This window comes from Gambusia affinis, linkage group LG09 (assembly GCF_019740435.1).
Source record: "Gambusia affinis linkage group LG09, SWU_Gaff_1.0, whole genome shotgun sequence".
Classification (NCBI taxonomy): Eukaryota; Metazoa; Chordata; class Actinopteri; order Cyprinodontiformes; family Poeciliidae; genus Gambusia; species Gambusia affinis.
Genome location: NC_057876.1, coordinates 13,851,595 through 13,868,825, shown reverse-complemented (window position 1 = coordinate 13,868,825; position 17,231 = coordinate 13,851,595). Strand labels below are relative to the sequence as shown.

The following is a 17,231-nucleotide window of genomic DNA, read 5'->3' as shown; positions in this document are numbered from 1 at the left end:
AATAGAATAGACGTAACCAGCAGAAGTTCAGGTGTAGCAGCAGCAAAGTCACAAGGAATCGAAGCATGTAGATGTATACAAAAATAAAAAATATTAAAACAGAACTGAGAATGATATACATACTATACTGTGCTATACTATAAAGGGAAATTCCCTACATGAAAGCAACAGTTTTGAGTTTGTGTTTGTTGGGAGCAGTGATGGTTTTATAGTTTTACAGCTGCTGGGAGGAAGGATCTCCTGTAACGCTCCCTTTTGCTATTATGACGCAGCAGTCTGACACTGAGGGAGTTCTCCAGTTGACCAAAAGCTTCATGGATGGAGTGGGAGTCATTGTGCATCTGTGATGTTATTTTAGACAGAGTGCTTCTAAATGATCATATACATATTAAAAATCTGAAATTGCTAAAATGCTACAGTTGTATTTATTTTTAAATTGACTTTTGTGGATGATAACAATTGCGCCACTGGTGATTTTGTGAAAACCTATTTTTCCTTAACATATTTCCCCGCTGAGTTAATGTGCTTGGATGTATGTTCCAGTGTTATGCTATTCTCATGGAAAGAAACATCTTTCTCTTAGAGCTGAGTTAGAGGAAGAAAGTTGTCTTTTAAGGTCTTGTTCTCCAATCACACACTTCCAAAATGGAGGCCGTAATAATTGATAAATGCAATATGCTTGTTTTTGTGAAATGCTTTGGAAATGTATTTGTGTGCTTGTGTTTCAGTATGGCATGTTAGAAAGATGATGGAATGTTTTGTGTCCAGTGCCTGAGTAAAGGTTTCACTTGCTTAGACCTGCCACTAGAGGGCATTGCCATCAAGTTTTGTTCTTCCTGAGAAGCTGACAGTACCTGACAAAAGTATTTATTCTCCAAAAAGCTTTTTTCACATTTCTTCACCCCAAAACCTTTCTGGATTCACCAGGATTGTATAAAATAGAGAAAAAATTGTGTGGCCTGGAGGAGAAATGATACATGGTTTTCACACTAGTTTTACAAGTAAAAATTTGAAAAGTCTTTTTTTTCCAACCCTTGTGTCAATACTTTGTAGACCACCCGCAAGACATATCTCCGCTAGCTTTGTCCTTCCAGAGAGAGAAATAGGAGAGGCAGTGGATCAGTTGGATGTGTCTTGGAATCTGAAAGTTGTGGGTTTCATTCCAAGTTCTTTTCCTGAATTGTATTAAAATCTCTTAGGTCAGGTACAGAACTGCAAGTTGCATGCTGGTCTGCATGTTATTATATGAATGTGTGAATGCAGCTGGATGTACAAGACTCAAAGAAAAGCTCTTTTAATGGTAGGCATGACTAGAAAAGCACTTTTAGGATTACGTGGTATTTTACACCGTCCATCTTCCCATTAATCTGACCTCATTTTCTGGTCCCACTATGAAACACATCCCCACAGCATGATTCTGCCTCCATCATGGACCAGTGTAGGAATGATACGTTGGAGTCCATGTACATTGTTATTTTTCCAGCCACACACAGAATAGCATAAAACCTAAAAATGTCATATACAATAATGCGGTTGGAACATAGGCTTAGCTAAGTTGTGTAGCCACAGGCTGAAGTAAATGATTCATATTTCTGATTAAGGAATACTGATTGCTTTGTCTGTGCATTTAGATTAAAAAAAAAAAATACCTGGAAAAATATATTAAGCTTAGTTGGAAAACAAAGCAAATAACATTTTGTAAGAATAGACACTTTAAAAAAAATTTTGTTTAGGTTTTATCTAACTGCTAATTTTGGGCCCAAACACTTAAAACTGACTTTAACATTTTATGCTGTGTGCTGATATTTCTTGTACATGATTGGACAGAACAAGACTGATTTGAAGATTTGATGCCAGACAAAACCAAAAGAAATCCTTCTTAGGATTTTTATGGAAAAATTACAAAGACATTTAGGCTGAAAAATATGTTAATGTAATCAACAGATATTGTAGAAACCAAAATGCGCTTTAAATCAAGGACAAAGCACAATCTTCCCTTTTTGCTCTATCCTTCATCTCTCCTGTCATCTTGTCTTCTCCTGTATCCATCCCTCTGAAGAATATCCCCAGTGTGGTCCTGAGTGCATTCCCTCTGTTTCTCCTGCATCTCGATTCAATATGAATGAGTCCCGCCGCTTCTAGACCAGGGCGGGGCAATGCCAGGGGGATGAGGAGGAGGGGTTTGCACCTCGATGAAGTCATGAAGCCATATTTGTAGCACTCAGCAAGTCTCACCGGTGCACGCCTGGTTGCACTTGCACGTGTTTGCATATGCATACATGTGTGTGTAGCTGCAAGGGAGTTTGAATTGATGAAGTCATAGGTCTATATTTGGAGCACTCAGTGTGTGTGTGTGTGTTTGCATGTGTGTGTGTGTGTGGTATGTCTATGTGTTTTACCCCACTTCACAATCCCATCATTCTGTCTGTAATGCTCTTGTGCTATTTTCATTCTTTGTCTCCAGCGCTCTTGTCAGCATCCCCTCTTTTGCCATTGGCTGTGAAGCGTTGCCTCTTCTCCCATCTGCCTCTCTTTGTTTCTCCCGCTGTTGCACTTTAGTAAGGGAGACACATTCTCTCTTCTTTCCTCCTAGTTTCAGTGAAGCTATAGAGGGAGAAACAGGAGGAAAGAAGAATAGATACTCAAGGCAAACAGAACAGAAAGTGTGCATTGCAGAGAGAGAGAGAGAGGGGGAGAAGAAGAGACAGAGGGATTATTCCCTGCTTGCACTGACCTGGACATACCAGGACTTCGCAGGAGACTCTTCGGACCGTAAGAGTCGTGGATCAAGGAGCAGGAAAAGGGGGAGGAAAGGTGTATCTGAGGGAAAGGGAGGGGAAGTAATAGGGGGAAGGGAGGAGAACGAAGGAAGGGAACCCCAAAGGACCAACCAAAAAAAAAGGGAGGAAAAGGAGGAAAGAAAAAGAGAAGAAGCATAAGGAAGAGATTTACCCTGGGGGAGATACGACAAAGGGACTGAAGCGGTGTCAAAGCGCTGGTGGAGCTAATGAGGACAGGAAAGTAGTTGTCGCTATCTGGGCAAGGATGTCCGCCAGTGTGAGTACTCCATGTAGTTCAGTCATCCTTCAATTCTCCTTATCCATCACTCCTTCTCTCCTCTCTGATGATTCCATCCACTCTTTCTCACGGATGTCATGGGATTTGGAAGTGCTTGACATGTTTGTTACTCATTTGCTCCTTAGATGCTCCTGCTGTGTTTTCTCTATCCCACTCATTCTCTTAGTTCATTCAGCCATCAGGTACAGTGATTTCTGGCGCTCAGCTGCAGGTTTGCAGCTGCTGAGGCAAGACCAAGATACCCAGGGAGTCAGAAATATGGGAGAGAGACCAAGTAAGAGGAGGCAGGATTGGAAAAGACAAGATTAAATAGGCTGGATTTGCTGCGGGGGCTTTTCAAAGTGTTTGTCATGGCTTTTCGGAGCTGTTTGATATTAGACTTGGCTTATTTTTTAGTGTGCTGGGGAGTGCTACTATTTTTGGCATTTGCATCTCATTTTGCAGCCTGATAGTGTTTCAGTGAGGATGTATAAAATGTGGGTGAAAGTGTGCATTTTCCTGCATGCATGGTGTTGCTGTGGTGTTGGACAGGGGATCTTCAATGCATTTTTTATTTAAAGGAAAGCTTCTGCATGTTTGAAAGCGAGTCTCTGAAAATGAGCTGTCGGTAATGTTCCTGTAGTAGATCAATTTCATGTTATATTTACTAAGCATATATATCCAGATTATTTAGTCTTAGCGCTCCTAGAGGTTGTCACTTACAGCTCGTCTGTGTAGGTCCAAGACCAGAGTGAACTTCTACCACCTTAGAACAACTCCTACCTCAAAAACATCACGTGAACACATTTTAACAAACTTCTAACCATCATCATGTTTCTTTTGGGGGTTTATTTACAAAGAGGCTGAGGATTATTTGCACAGATAACAAAGTCATGCTAACAAAGCATTTACCAACACCATTATTTTATTCTTACTTTGCCTTATTTACACATCAACAGTATCTCTGACAAGGAACACTGAACATGTTCCATGTGTGCACTTGGGAATATTTGTGGCACACTATGTCGTCCTAGTTTATTAATAAACCGTTTCTTTGTAATTACATGCTTAATATACATCTGACAGCAGTTTAAAGATTCATAAAATAGCGTTTCCATGATGTCTTTGAGATTGGAGTAACCACCCGATACAAAAATGGCAGCTAAAAGGTTCTTAAAATAGTGTTTGCTGAAATTGATACGAGGGTTTCTTAGTTGTTTTATGACTTTCAGAGGAGTTGTTAACTTCAACTTCACGAACTAAAATATGGTAAATGTTATGTTTACTGCTAAAAATGTTCGTTATATTATTCTGGTTCAAAGTGCTTGGTCTTCTCTGGTTGTTTAAACTCAACACTGCCCTAAACTTCCCCATCTCACACACACTTTTTACTCAGCACAGCTGAATACATTTGCGTGTTGTTAAATACTTTCTGTGACGATTAACTTGTAACGTCATGGGATGGAATCTAAATGAGTCCTGGCCTTGTCAAATAAAATCATAAATTTTTGTTGAAAAAAACAAAAGAAGAATTGTATACAAGTATAATATTAGATGTTCATTCTGTCAAATTCTTTGCTGAATGCTTATTCAACTTGGTTGACAGTGCAAAAGCATCCCTCCTGGCTCTGATTGGTTGTTTCTGACCAATCAGAGCAAGGAGGAGCGGTTTATTTCTGCAAATAGCAGTAGGACCACTGGGAGCAGCCAGAAGAGCTTAATTTATTTTTCACAAATTACCTGTCTCATATTATACTGTAGGATATACTGATGGTTTTAGCAAATTTGTTAAAAATATATTTTTGTAAATGTTACCTACTGCAGCTTTAGCAGAACTTCAGTTTATAGGAAAAATGGAAAGAACAAATAGCTGGTCTGGAGTAATTTACAAGACACAACTGCACCTGCTGCCATTTGTATCCTGGGCTTTTAACTCCTATAAGGATTTTAAAAATGTATTAATTCTTTGTTTGCATTGACTTGATGTTGGCCTATCTGGCTTTTTAAGCTTCGCCCCTGCCCACTAATGAATCATGTGAACAAACACATAACACTGCACTTCTACAAATACACATTACTTGCACGTTTCATTCATATTCATTAGCGGGCAGCAATGGGACTCTTGCCTATTCCCTTCAGCTCTCACTTATTCCCCACAGCTGCTGACCTTCGGTGGACAGCTGTGGCATATAGAGGAGAAAAGAAGAGAGGAGAGGAGGCAACCACGCCTCCAGTATTATGAATTTTTAAGATCGCAACACATTCTTGCAATCTCCTCATATCTATGTCAATGAAGTGAGTTTTTGCGAGGGGGTTTGTGCTCCTCAAGCTTTTATTTGCTGATGTCAAGGCCTTTCTAACCCTAATTAACATGCAACATGTCCTTCTGATGGTCCCCCAGGGACAAAGCCTCAACACCTAGACCTATTTGATAGATGTCAGAGTGATTGATGGCCATTGCTCCCTGCTCCTGCTTCGATCTGAGTCGCTCCTTCCCATCAGCTCCTTTCATTTACCCACAATTCATCACTCCAGCTTCCTAGCTGCTCTTATCAAGATACAAAATGTTCATCAGCGGTCACCAGGTCGGTACAGGTTGTGTCCCCTGCCTCTCCTTCTGCCTCACTCAGAGTCAGATGTCACCACATCCTTTCTGAATTTCAAATGCTTCCAAAACTCCTTTGTTTTTCTGCAGCCTTCCTGCTCGCTGCCTTACATTAGCATTGTTAGGGGCACACCTGCTGTAATACTTGTCTTCCTGAAAGATTACCCCTCCTGCTCTCCCTATAGATTCCCTCCTTAGCCCCGTCCGCCAATAAATCTCTTCCTGATAAAATCCTCTGTGGCTGTGGCACATAGAAATTTGTGAAACAGTTTGCAGATCATTGGTGTCTGAATGCAGGTGGACCAGTAGACAGTCATTGTGTCCCTGTTGCATCCTTTCAAACATTTAGTTACGTAGTTATCTTGTACTGCATTTTATGGGGAGCTAGTAGAAACAAATGCATTTAGGATAGTAAATTTGATTTATTTTATAAATGCAGTAACAAAATTACAATGTAGTTCAACAGTTGAATAATTCACCCATTTGAAGATAGTCAAATACAACTAAAGATGCATAGCTGGAGATATATATTTTTTGTTTGGTATCCAGTCAAAGATGTTCTTAAAGATGATATTTACACGGTAAACTTTTGCATCAATGATAATCTGCTATTATGTGAAAAATCCACCTAAAAGAAATAAAGCATATCATTTACAAGACAGACTATAAGTTGCTTTTTTTTGTTCTAAATCACAAGATGCATTCCAAATGACAGCAGTTCCCAACTTTTTCATGTGAGAGGAAAAAACTCCAGAATTGAACGCTATTTGTTATATTTTTAAATAATTCACATATTGTGACTATAAAGGAGCTGTAGACAACTTTTCTGCTGTGAACAATTGTTAATTAGAGGAGGAAAGCAGTCGGTGTTGCACAACTTTACTGTTATACAGATTTTTTCTGTGGTGTCATAAAAGGTACAATAAAAATGTCAAGAACAGAGTCGAGATTTTAAACTGCCTTTAGCATTTTACATTATTAAGCGAGATTGACACAATTAACACAGTGAATGTTACTCCCTGTAAACATCCGTCTATAGAGTTAGCATGCATTTTGCTTTTCTGTTTGAAAGCTTCTCAACATTTCTTAATCTGGCATGTTTACAGTAATGAGCTTCAACACAAAGAGGCAGAAACTTTACTGCTGCATGCTTATCTTTCTGTTATTTATTGTCCATGACAGAATTTGACTTGATAACAGCCAGTCAAATTCTCATTTGTTTTTCTTTTATGGTAAACATTTCAGGAATATCTGCTTTTCCAACAACTTAAAACTGAAAAGAAAACATTCAGCACACATAATAAAAGAAGTATGTTGTTTTTTAAAATCACTTTCTCTGTTTAAAATTCAACTGACGTACTCTCTGTGAATGAATATTTTATCACATGAATAACTTAAGTTAGGGAAGTTTTTTGTACACTTTAATAGGTCTGTGACCTGTGCAGCTGCTCACAGTGGCATCTTTTTAGTGTGAAATTTAGGGAGTTGGTTCTTTTGTTGCTCAGATGAAAATCACCAATGAAGGTCAATTAACCCTGTCTGCCATGCACTGCCCTGATTTTTGTCTGATAATTCACTGGATTCTGGCTAGAACACACAAAATGCTTCACTGGCTTGACAGTGAAAAGTAGTGTTTTATATCACATTTCAAAGTGGAGGACTGAATGATGTGTTTCTTTTTTATATTTATAAATTAGTGATATGTTGGGGGTACATTGTGTTTTCTGGTGAAGAATGAAGAGTTGGAGGGGGGGCAGGGGGGTGCTGGTGTTTGCTTGTTCCTGCTGATTAAGTAAAAATTATGAATTAACTGAATCAACTTGGCCCAATTTGTGCCGTAAAAATCAACATTTATTTTAAACATGTATTTTATGTATGTGTTTCTACTTTATTTTTAAATAGAACATAAAATAAATGGAGTAGGACTCTTAGTGCAGGCTAATTCTGTAATAAATTTCCATTGCTACAAAAGTAATGCACATTTTTGGAAAATTCGCTAAAAATTTATTCTATGCAACCTTTGGCCTTGGGGTTGTAAAACCTCTACAACTTTTTATTTACATTATAAGCAGCCTAAATCTATTCCCCTCAATTGTGTTTGATAGAGCAACATTAGGTAGTGCATAATTATGAACTGGAAAGAAAATGACACAGATTGCAATTTTTACATAAGTAGAGATCTGAAATGTGTTCCTTGCATTTATAATCCTCCTCCTTCTATCAAGCATTTTGTGGAAACACATTTCTCCTTTTGAACTCAGTCAGACTGAAAGATGAATCTGTGCGAAGAGCAATTTCCAAGACTTGTCACAGATTCTCAATTGGTTTGGGTCTGCACAAGCAGGAAGTTGTCTCACTTTCTCAGATGGAAAGTGAGAAAACCACTTTCCATCTCTCAGAGCAACTCTGACCAGTTTCTCTGTTCCTGTAAAGGTAAAAAAAATTCCCAACAGCATGATCCTGCCACCACTCTGTTTGGAAACATCCACAGACACAGCTGTGTTCAGGCAAAGTTCCACATAACTTTTGCATGTGGGCCCAAATCATTCCTCCACATATTGCCTTAGGTTTAGATGACTCCTGAAGTTAGACAGTTTTGTTTCTAGTCGGTGTGTCAAACTCTAGTCTTCAAGGGTGGGTGGCCGGAAACTTTTGGCTTTGTTCAAAGTTCAGCATGCCTGAGTCACATAATTCTGTTGTTAATAGAAATCAGGACAATCTGTATGCATGAGGTGATATTTTAGCAATTTGATTCAGGTGAGTGGTGCCAGGGATACATCTAAAAGTTGCAGGACACCAGCCCATGAGGCCTGGAGTCACCGCTGATTTAGAGGTTATCATAGTAAGGTTTACTGAATAATAATGCAAACCACACTTTTCTGTAAATAAATAAATAAAATAAAATAGAAATATTGTGTTATTTTTCCTCCTCTTAACAATTATGCTCTACTTTGTGTTGGTGCAGCAGACATAATCTCAATAAAATAAACAGAAGTTTGTATCAGTGTGAAAAATGTTATGACTACTCAGATGTACATTTGCCACTGAACAGGTTTCAGACATGCAGCTCATGGCAGATTTAGCATATTAAATATTTGCTATTTTCTATAAGAAAACTTCCAGTCAGCTATCTGCGAACAATTCTGGTCACTTGTTATGTAAAATTTGAGGGATGATAAGTAAATACAGACATATTTCTGCTCACAGAAAATCTGGGCCAGTGGAATTCATTTGGTTGTGATATTAACATTTAAAACAATTTCCCAAATTGCTCTGCAAAGTCTGCAGAACTCTCTGCTGACTGAAAAACACGCTCGCTTCATACTTCTCTCAATGAGGGAAAACATTTAGAAATTTCCCAGGCAATCTGCCTGTGAACAACACGGTAAGGGATTCAACGTGCCGGGGGACCAGAAGAGCACGAACACGTCTGCATCTCACATGTGGAGGGAACATGATTTATGGCACACACAGCTAATTAGGTTACATGCGAACCATACGATCTAAACTACACGATAAGCCAAGCTTGGAATAACTTGACTCCAGATTTTTGCATGCTTCCATTCTCTGCTGCTGTCACACACATACGCACCCCACCACACCCCACCACACACACACACACACACATCAGTAGGAAACATGAATGGGGGCGTCCATCTGAAATGACATCTCACTGAAGCTTTGTGTGAATAGAGAATATTCGAGTCTCTTAACAACGTAAATCACATATTCCAGAGTGGTGTGATGTATAAATGATCAAGAGCAGAGAAAACTGCAGGACATCGTCTCTCTCCTTCTCCCACCTACACAGCCCCCCCCGACATCTCTCACTTTAAAACTCCTCTGCCATTTCAGCTTTCCCACCCAACCATCCCTGCTATTAAATATGTAATAAAACGCAAGGATTGTTGACACATGGCTGCTTCCTCTGCATGCTGCCCCTCCCTGTCTTGGTTGCCTTAGTGCCACATTGAATCCCTGGAATTGGGTCACAAACTGTGTGTGTGTGTGTGTATCCGTGTATGTTATTTTCTTCCCCCCCACTTTCGATAAAACACTATTTTGTTTTTCTCCTTTCCCCATCAGTTTTGTAAATCAAATGATGCAGAGCTGCTGAGGATCTATCACACTGAGTCCAACTGGCTGCTGTTGTAAACAACATCAGCTATTTGCTTAGATCACACAGCTACAGCAGCGTGCCGTTTAAAATGCCATAAACAACCGTTTTAGTTTTAAGCATCCATTTCATTTTTATACTGGTTCCTCTCAGCTCTTGACAATAATTGTGATTTTGTGTGATTGTGTCTGTCTGTTCGCCTGGAGTGAGAGCAGAGAGAAAGAAGATGTGTGTCACAGGGTAATAGTGGGGGCCTCCTCTGGCCCCCAGGTGCTCAATTTGCTGCTCGTCTTGGTGTTGTAAACACATTTATGGCGTAGAGAGGTAATTACGCACAGACAATATACATTAGAGCTAATGGTTGTGGGTAGTGACTAATTCAGCAGGTCACAGAAGGGTTTGTCGGTCTCAGCTATCACATTATGGACAGTAGGCTGTTGAATATTGCTTATTAACTGAACGATTCAGCTTTAACCACTTGTCACTATGACTTATTACCATTAAAGGGGTGGTTTGCATTTTAGGAAATAGGTTAGTCCGGTATGTATAATTTTATTTGAACTCGTTTCAAATGTATTTATAGCCTTTGAATTTGCTCCACAACATCACTAATGTTACAAACAAAATTCAATGTATTTTATTTGGATTTTTTTATGATTTCCTCAGTTGTACTTCAGTTGCAATTAACACATTTCTCTGTCAGCTTTGTATATTTAGAGCTTGAACATTTTCTTTTTAAAGTACCTCTTTCTTAGCCAGATGTTGAAGTCTACCCAAAGATTCTCTAGTTGATTTGTGTCTGGATTTTAGCTGAATTCCTCTAAAAATTGAATGTCCTTGGCTAAACCAAGGGTTTCAAACTATAGCCCTGGAGGGGGACTGCCTTGCAACTTTTATATGCATCACTGGTCCTATACAGCAGAATAAAATAGCTCAATTAGCTCCTCAGCATGTCATCAGATTCTACAGAGTCTTGCTAATTACCTAATAATTTCTTTGGGGTGTTTTCAGCAGAGACACTTCCAAACATTACAGTACACGAGCCCCAGAAGACTGGAATTTGTGAACACTGCTCTGAATCCATGATCTATTATAGCTCTGGTTGTGTCTTTACGGTTGTTGTAACATTGGGAGGTGAACCTTTGCTCTAGTCTGATTTTTCTGACCTTAAATTGATTTTCTTATAGGATTAACCTGACCACTTTCCGTGGTGGAGAAAAATACACGCACAATAAGATGTTGTAAACCATACTTTTCACTTTTGTGAAAAATGATGGTTTTCTGCGACACATTATGTTTTGCCGGTCGATAAAAATGTTCAGTTTGGGTGACAGGTAAATTTGTGTTATTGTTCTTTATAATGCTGTTTGCTCACTATTGCTTTTACACAACATCTGGATTTATAAAAGTGTGTTCACTATTTAGGGGACTCCTGTAGGCAACTGATTGGACTAAATATTGAGAAAAGAGGGCTGATAATGTTCCTGCATTTAAAATACACTCTAAATCTTGTGCTTCAGTTTGACCACAAACAATATTTATAGTTAATTTTAATTCACCAGTGTGCTGTTTCATGACTTGTGAAACATTCAGATAATGAAACTCAACTACGTAAATATGTTGCACTCATATATCGAGAAGATTATCAAATTATTAGTATGGAATTGTGAATATCCCTTATGATGAGAGGGAATTTCCTCTCTCTTAGATTATTTATGGAAAACACCAATGTTTCAGTGTGGCAAGTTCATCACATTTCACTATTGGATCTGGATTGGATCCACGTTTGGACGTAGGCCAACAAAATCTTAATACTCTCAGTAATAGCCACTTTAGCTACAATCAATAACATACACTCACCTGGTTCTTGTTGCTTTTTCTGTCTACTTTTTTGCTGACTAGAGTACCACAGAGCTTCCTGCTCAGATATTTCAGATCAGCATTTGCCAGCCCAGTTAGCATATGTGTATGCATTAGCATATTAACCAAAGCTACCCAGACAAGCTGATAAGCAGCTTGATAATTAAAGTCTGTGTGAAGCATTTTTGTGTGCGGCCTTGTATTGGCTGCATTTGTAAGGACCATTTTCCTAACACATACTGCGCTGTGGGGACCGACTGCTCCTTATGGGGCCCAAAGCCCAGGCACCATAAAAAGTAGTGCTGGTTTTAGCTTATGTGTAAGGAATAAGGTGTTAATAGAGTTTAGGTTAGGGTTAGGCATGTACTGATAATTGTTAGGTTTAGGGTAAGGATCATGGTTAGGATTTAGAAATGAATGAAAAATGAGTGGAAGTTGATGCAAAGTCCTTGTGAAGATAGAAAGACATACTATGGGTGTGTGTGTGTGTGTGTGTGTGTGTGTAAGTGACAGATGGTTTGGAGGAGACATCAGTCTCTTCTGAGTGATTCGGGAAGCTGCAGAGCAGACGGAAGATGTCGGAGCAGGTGGGGAATAAGGAGAATAATTACATGTAACTATTCCCCCCCAGTAAAAACCAAAGCATCCCAGTGCTGCTGCAGTGAAAACAAAAATTAATTTGTGTTGTTTCCACTATGTTTTGGGCTTTTTTGCATTATTTCAGCACCACATATTTAAAACCATGCCTCAGAAAAAGTTTTACAAATAGTGACACAATAATCTTTTCTGCTGCCTTTAAAAAAAGTTTGAAATTATTGAGCACATTTTGGGCTGACATGAAAGACCAGGTAATATTATTTAGAGGCTGAGATGGTTTAGCATTTTCTTGGAGTGGAGCAGAGAGTCAAGTCTGAAGTCTTTCGCCTCTCGTCCAAGTTAAGTCTCCAATGACTGAAATTAACATTCTCACATGCTGCATGGGCGCATAACATCTACTCTGGATAATCCAAAGTCCTGAAGGCTATGATTTGAAATCATTAACAAGTTCATTTGGAAAACAGTAAAACTGCTATTAACTGGGGTGAGGCAAGTGTAAAAACCTCAGAAAATCTACTGCTGCTGACACTGCTCCCAAACTTAATTTCACAAGAGTTCATCTTAACTCTAAACCACATCAAATATTAATTTACATTCAAGCATCAAACTTACAATATTAAATACTGACCATTAGGGCTGGGCCATATGACTTGAATATAAAATCTTGTACTTTTTTATATGAAGTCGAATTTCTAATTAATCAGTTTTTTTCTTCTTCTTCTTTTTTTTTTTTTACTTTTTTCCTTTTAAAGAAACTACAAATTAAAGAAAATATAGATTTAAAAAAAAGAACTTTTATCACAGTCATTCCTGCTGCGACTCAAAGTCGGGAAAAATAAACAAAAAGTGCTTGACAGACAAGATGGTAGTTACTGGATGGGCTGACATCATTTTGAACCGTGGAAACCAAGAAACTGCATCGGCAAAAAATCAGATCTTCAAAAACAGAAAATTTGATTAACCAATAACATTAATTTATTTCTGACATACATATTTTTGCTAGTTTTGCCAAATCATTCCTACATTTTAAGAGCCATTTTAATACCAAAGCAAGTGCCAAAGTGATCAGGATTTTTTTTTTCTCTTTACTGGATGGCACACAGGATAATGTGGTGGTTTCAAGTATTGCTGAGCACTGCTGGTCAGTTGGCTAGAAACCAGCTAAATCCTCACAAAGAAGAAAGCACTTGGTTCTTTGGAAATATTTTCGGATACAAAATATAAACAGTTATGGTGGGTAGTCAAAAAGAGCACCACATATTACTCTTATTAAGGTTACATTAATTTATTTTGAGAAGGCTCAAAGAGATATTTCTGGGAAACAGACGACATTTTGTTTCAGTTTATGTATCAGCATAAAAGTTTAAAAAGTTATAACATTCCTCTTTAATCGCTACACTAATATTTTAAAACTTGTGGCTATTCTACTTAAAGACGTATTAAACATGCTATTCAAAATGTTTGTTTATGCTACGAAATTGTAAATATGTATTAGATTTTTTTCTTAAGTGTATCGTACCTTTAGAGTCTAATTTCTGCTGACTGAATCAGTGCAAATATTCAAAATCAAATAAATCTCTCTGAATCTAAGCCATCTAAAACAGCTGAAGCAACGACTACTCAGTGTTTCAGTAAGCAGTGCCAAGCCTCTCCTTTAGTTGTACAGTTTTACTACACACGGTGCTGTCAGTGCTATCGTGGTGGGTGACTGATGTCAGAGCTGTATGCGCTGACAACCCTGTGCGACTTTCACAAGCCCTGTTCAACCCGCGTATCTGCAGCCGTGACCTCATTTAATCATCGACTCGTGCGCATCCTCTCTGGGCGAGCCTGCCCCACAGCCGTCAGGATCAAACAGAGATTGGTAGTAGTGAGTCAAGTCAACCTTTATTGAGCTCTGGAAATATGTGGAGCACAGAGAGGGGAAAAAAAAAAAAAAAATAGACACATGTGTGTAGAGAGTGTTGCTTTAACTCATCCCCCTGCTTTGGTGCTTTCATACCTTTCATCTCATGCCTGGTGTTTTTCTCTCTCCACCCTTCTTCTACACCATCCAGGCCTCAGAGGGTCTCGCATCTCGTTTCCATTTCTCTCTCCTCCACTCCCACCTTTTCATTTTAGTTTTCTGGCCTCCTGTCTTTATCGCTCTCCTGTCTTGAGATTGTATGTTTCAGCTCCCTAGACTTTCCCAATCAAAATCTCCTTTGACATCTCTGATGCCTGTGTGTCATTCATTCTGAGGCTGAGGTTGGGTTGAACTGTGTTTCTAAAACCCACACAGTGCCAAATTAAACCAACAAACATTCTCTTCCTTTTGGATAGAGGTAGATTGGTCCCTCATAGATATAAGGATGGGCAATTCCTTGGAGTGATCATTGAAAAGATGGTCATAGCTTTCAAGAGAGCTTCATAATATCCAAAAATATTTAAAGCAAATCACAATCATTCAAGTCCTCAGGAGAATCAGGAATGTTTTGGCATTTGTCATATGTATATATTGAACGGTATTTACTAATTTGAACTTTTTTCAGTATTCCTAAACTTTGAACCAGCAGTTTTTCCCATATGCCAACTATATTATACACTGGACTCTGCCTTTAACTTCTATTAAAAAAAACTAATCAGTCATTTCTTTGTCTTTTATTAGTTTATTTCATTTAAAATGCACATGGGTCCATAGCAAAAAAAAATAAAATAAGATTTTTAGACTCCTTGTTTACAAAAATCAAAACTGGGATGAAATCCTGCTCAATAAGGATGTTTACCTATAAACCTCTATTAAATTCAGCAATCGTTCATTCAATATATTATGGTATTTCATCAGCAGCAGTGATTTAATATTTCTTTGCTTTAATGTTTTAAAGGTAATTATATTATGTTATACATTTATCATGTTGTGTTATTGCTGTGAAACTGGGATTCCGTCTTTCCTTTTGCTTATTGAAATGTTCTGGGGAATAATTATGCAGACAGCGTAAACAAGCAATTAAGGGAGGAAAGCAGACCAAGCTTCATGATTCCTTTAAGTGTTCCCAAAGACTGCGCACTTGAGGGAAACAGTGAGGAGCATACGAATCATTGCTGGAGGGATTTTTATTATGGGGAAAATGATTCACTATTAGACAGACAGACAGACGGAGAGACTGACAGTCCCTTCATTCGTTCCTAGAGGGAAAATACACAAACTTCAGGAATATCCATTAAATAACTTAAATAACTTGTAATAATAATAATAATATATATATATATATATATATATATATATATATATATATATATATATATATATATATATATATATATATATATATATATATAAAATCAATCAATCAAATTTTATTTGTATAGCACATTTCAGCAGCAAGGCATTTCAAAGTGTTTTACATCAAATCAAACACAAAAACACAATGCAACATAGAATCAACAATCAAAACACAACATCAAGTCAGATTCTGTCAATAAATTTGCAATTGATTAGGTTTCAAATACAACTCTAAACAAATGGGTTTTTAGTTGAGATTTAAAGGAAGTCAGTGTTTCAGCTGTTTTACAGTTTTCTGGAAGTTTGTTCCAGATTTGTGGTGCATAGATGCTAAATGCTGCTTCTCCTCGTTTGGTTCTGGTTCTGGGGATGCAGAGCAGAACCAGAACCAGAAGACCTGAGAGGTCTGGAAGGTTGATACAACAACAGCAGATCTTTAATGTATTGTGGTGCTAAAATGCATTTTATTTATATATATATATATATATATATATATATATATATATATATATATATATATATATATATATATATATATATATATATATATATATATATATATATATATATATATATATATATATATATATATATATATATATATATAATTTAAAGAGTGTTTTGCAACAGAGTGTCAAGTTTAAAGAGTGTTTTGCAAACAGAGCATTGGGATTAGAGCGTACTCCTGTGGGTGGAAGTGGAGTTCCTCAATCTGTCTTAATGTCTCAGTGATCTTTACCAGGTCTAAAAATTTATTCAAATCTAATATATCAGATTAATTAAAATCTGTTTTTTATACATAAATACCTTTCAGGGTTACTTTTGACATCATGTACAATTTTTCCTGAATTTCCACACAGTTACCTTGTAAACGTCAGTACTGTTTCCTGCTGCTGCTCTTCATCAGCACCTCACTGTGTTGGATTACTCTGGCTGGCTGTAGTGGCATTTTCAATGAGCGATCACAGGCCTCAGGCCACAGAACGATGGCTTAGTAACTTGGACGTAAAAATAAGCCTGACCAGGGTAAGTGAGCGTACTTCTAACTGAGTGTTGGCGAAAACGTGCAAAAAGATTTATGTTGAGGTGAGTTTTATATTGCCTCAGTCTTGCTGCAAAAGTCAAATAAGGTTGAGTTGTGGTTGTTTGACAGGCAGAGAGCTGCTCTGGATTTGACGTGGTTGTTTGTTCACGAACAAGAAATTTCAAACACATTATAGAGGGAGAAATGTGGATGTCTTAAGGGAAATGGGAAATGGGATTTAAAGTATTCAGAGTTGTATTCGATTTAACCTAAAGTACCAGGGAGTGAACAAGACATGGACTCAGAATGTTAAACCGAATGGATTGTCACGATGTTGATTCAAAGTTTATTCACAGAGAGAAACTTGTGTGGACATTTTGAGCTGTAAATGCCAATGTAGTCTCCATAGGTTTTTTTTTTTTTGGAGGGGGGGGGGGGGGGTTTGCAGGGGACTCCCTGTTGATGCAGCACTTTTGACACTAAAGATAGGATTCTTGTTATAAAGAACATGCCTGCTGTTTCTACACCCACAGATTAGCTTTACCTAGTGGATCATCAAAGGCAGGAATGTGTCAGAATTAGCCCTGCTTTCTCTACGCAACATGGGCTTTTTGTTTGGCACTGGGATGCAAAACTATGGTGTTTATCTCATTTGCATCTGCTTATGGTGAGATAAGTCACTGCAGAGTTGCCGCTTTAGTGTCAATAA

The 17,231-nt window shown here is 38.0% G+C and overlaps 1 protein-coding gene across 4 annotated transcripts in view; it reads left to right on the top strand.

Annotated features, from left to right (window-relative positions):
• Positions 1 to 17,231, top strand: part of LOC122837646 (amyloid-beta A4 precursor protein-binding family B member 2) — a 44,161-nt gene that overhangs the window by 15,410 nt on the left and 11,520 nt on the right. The gene's annotated exons all lie outside the window — the stretch shown is intronic.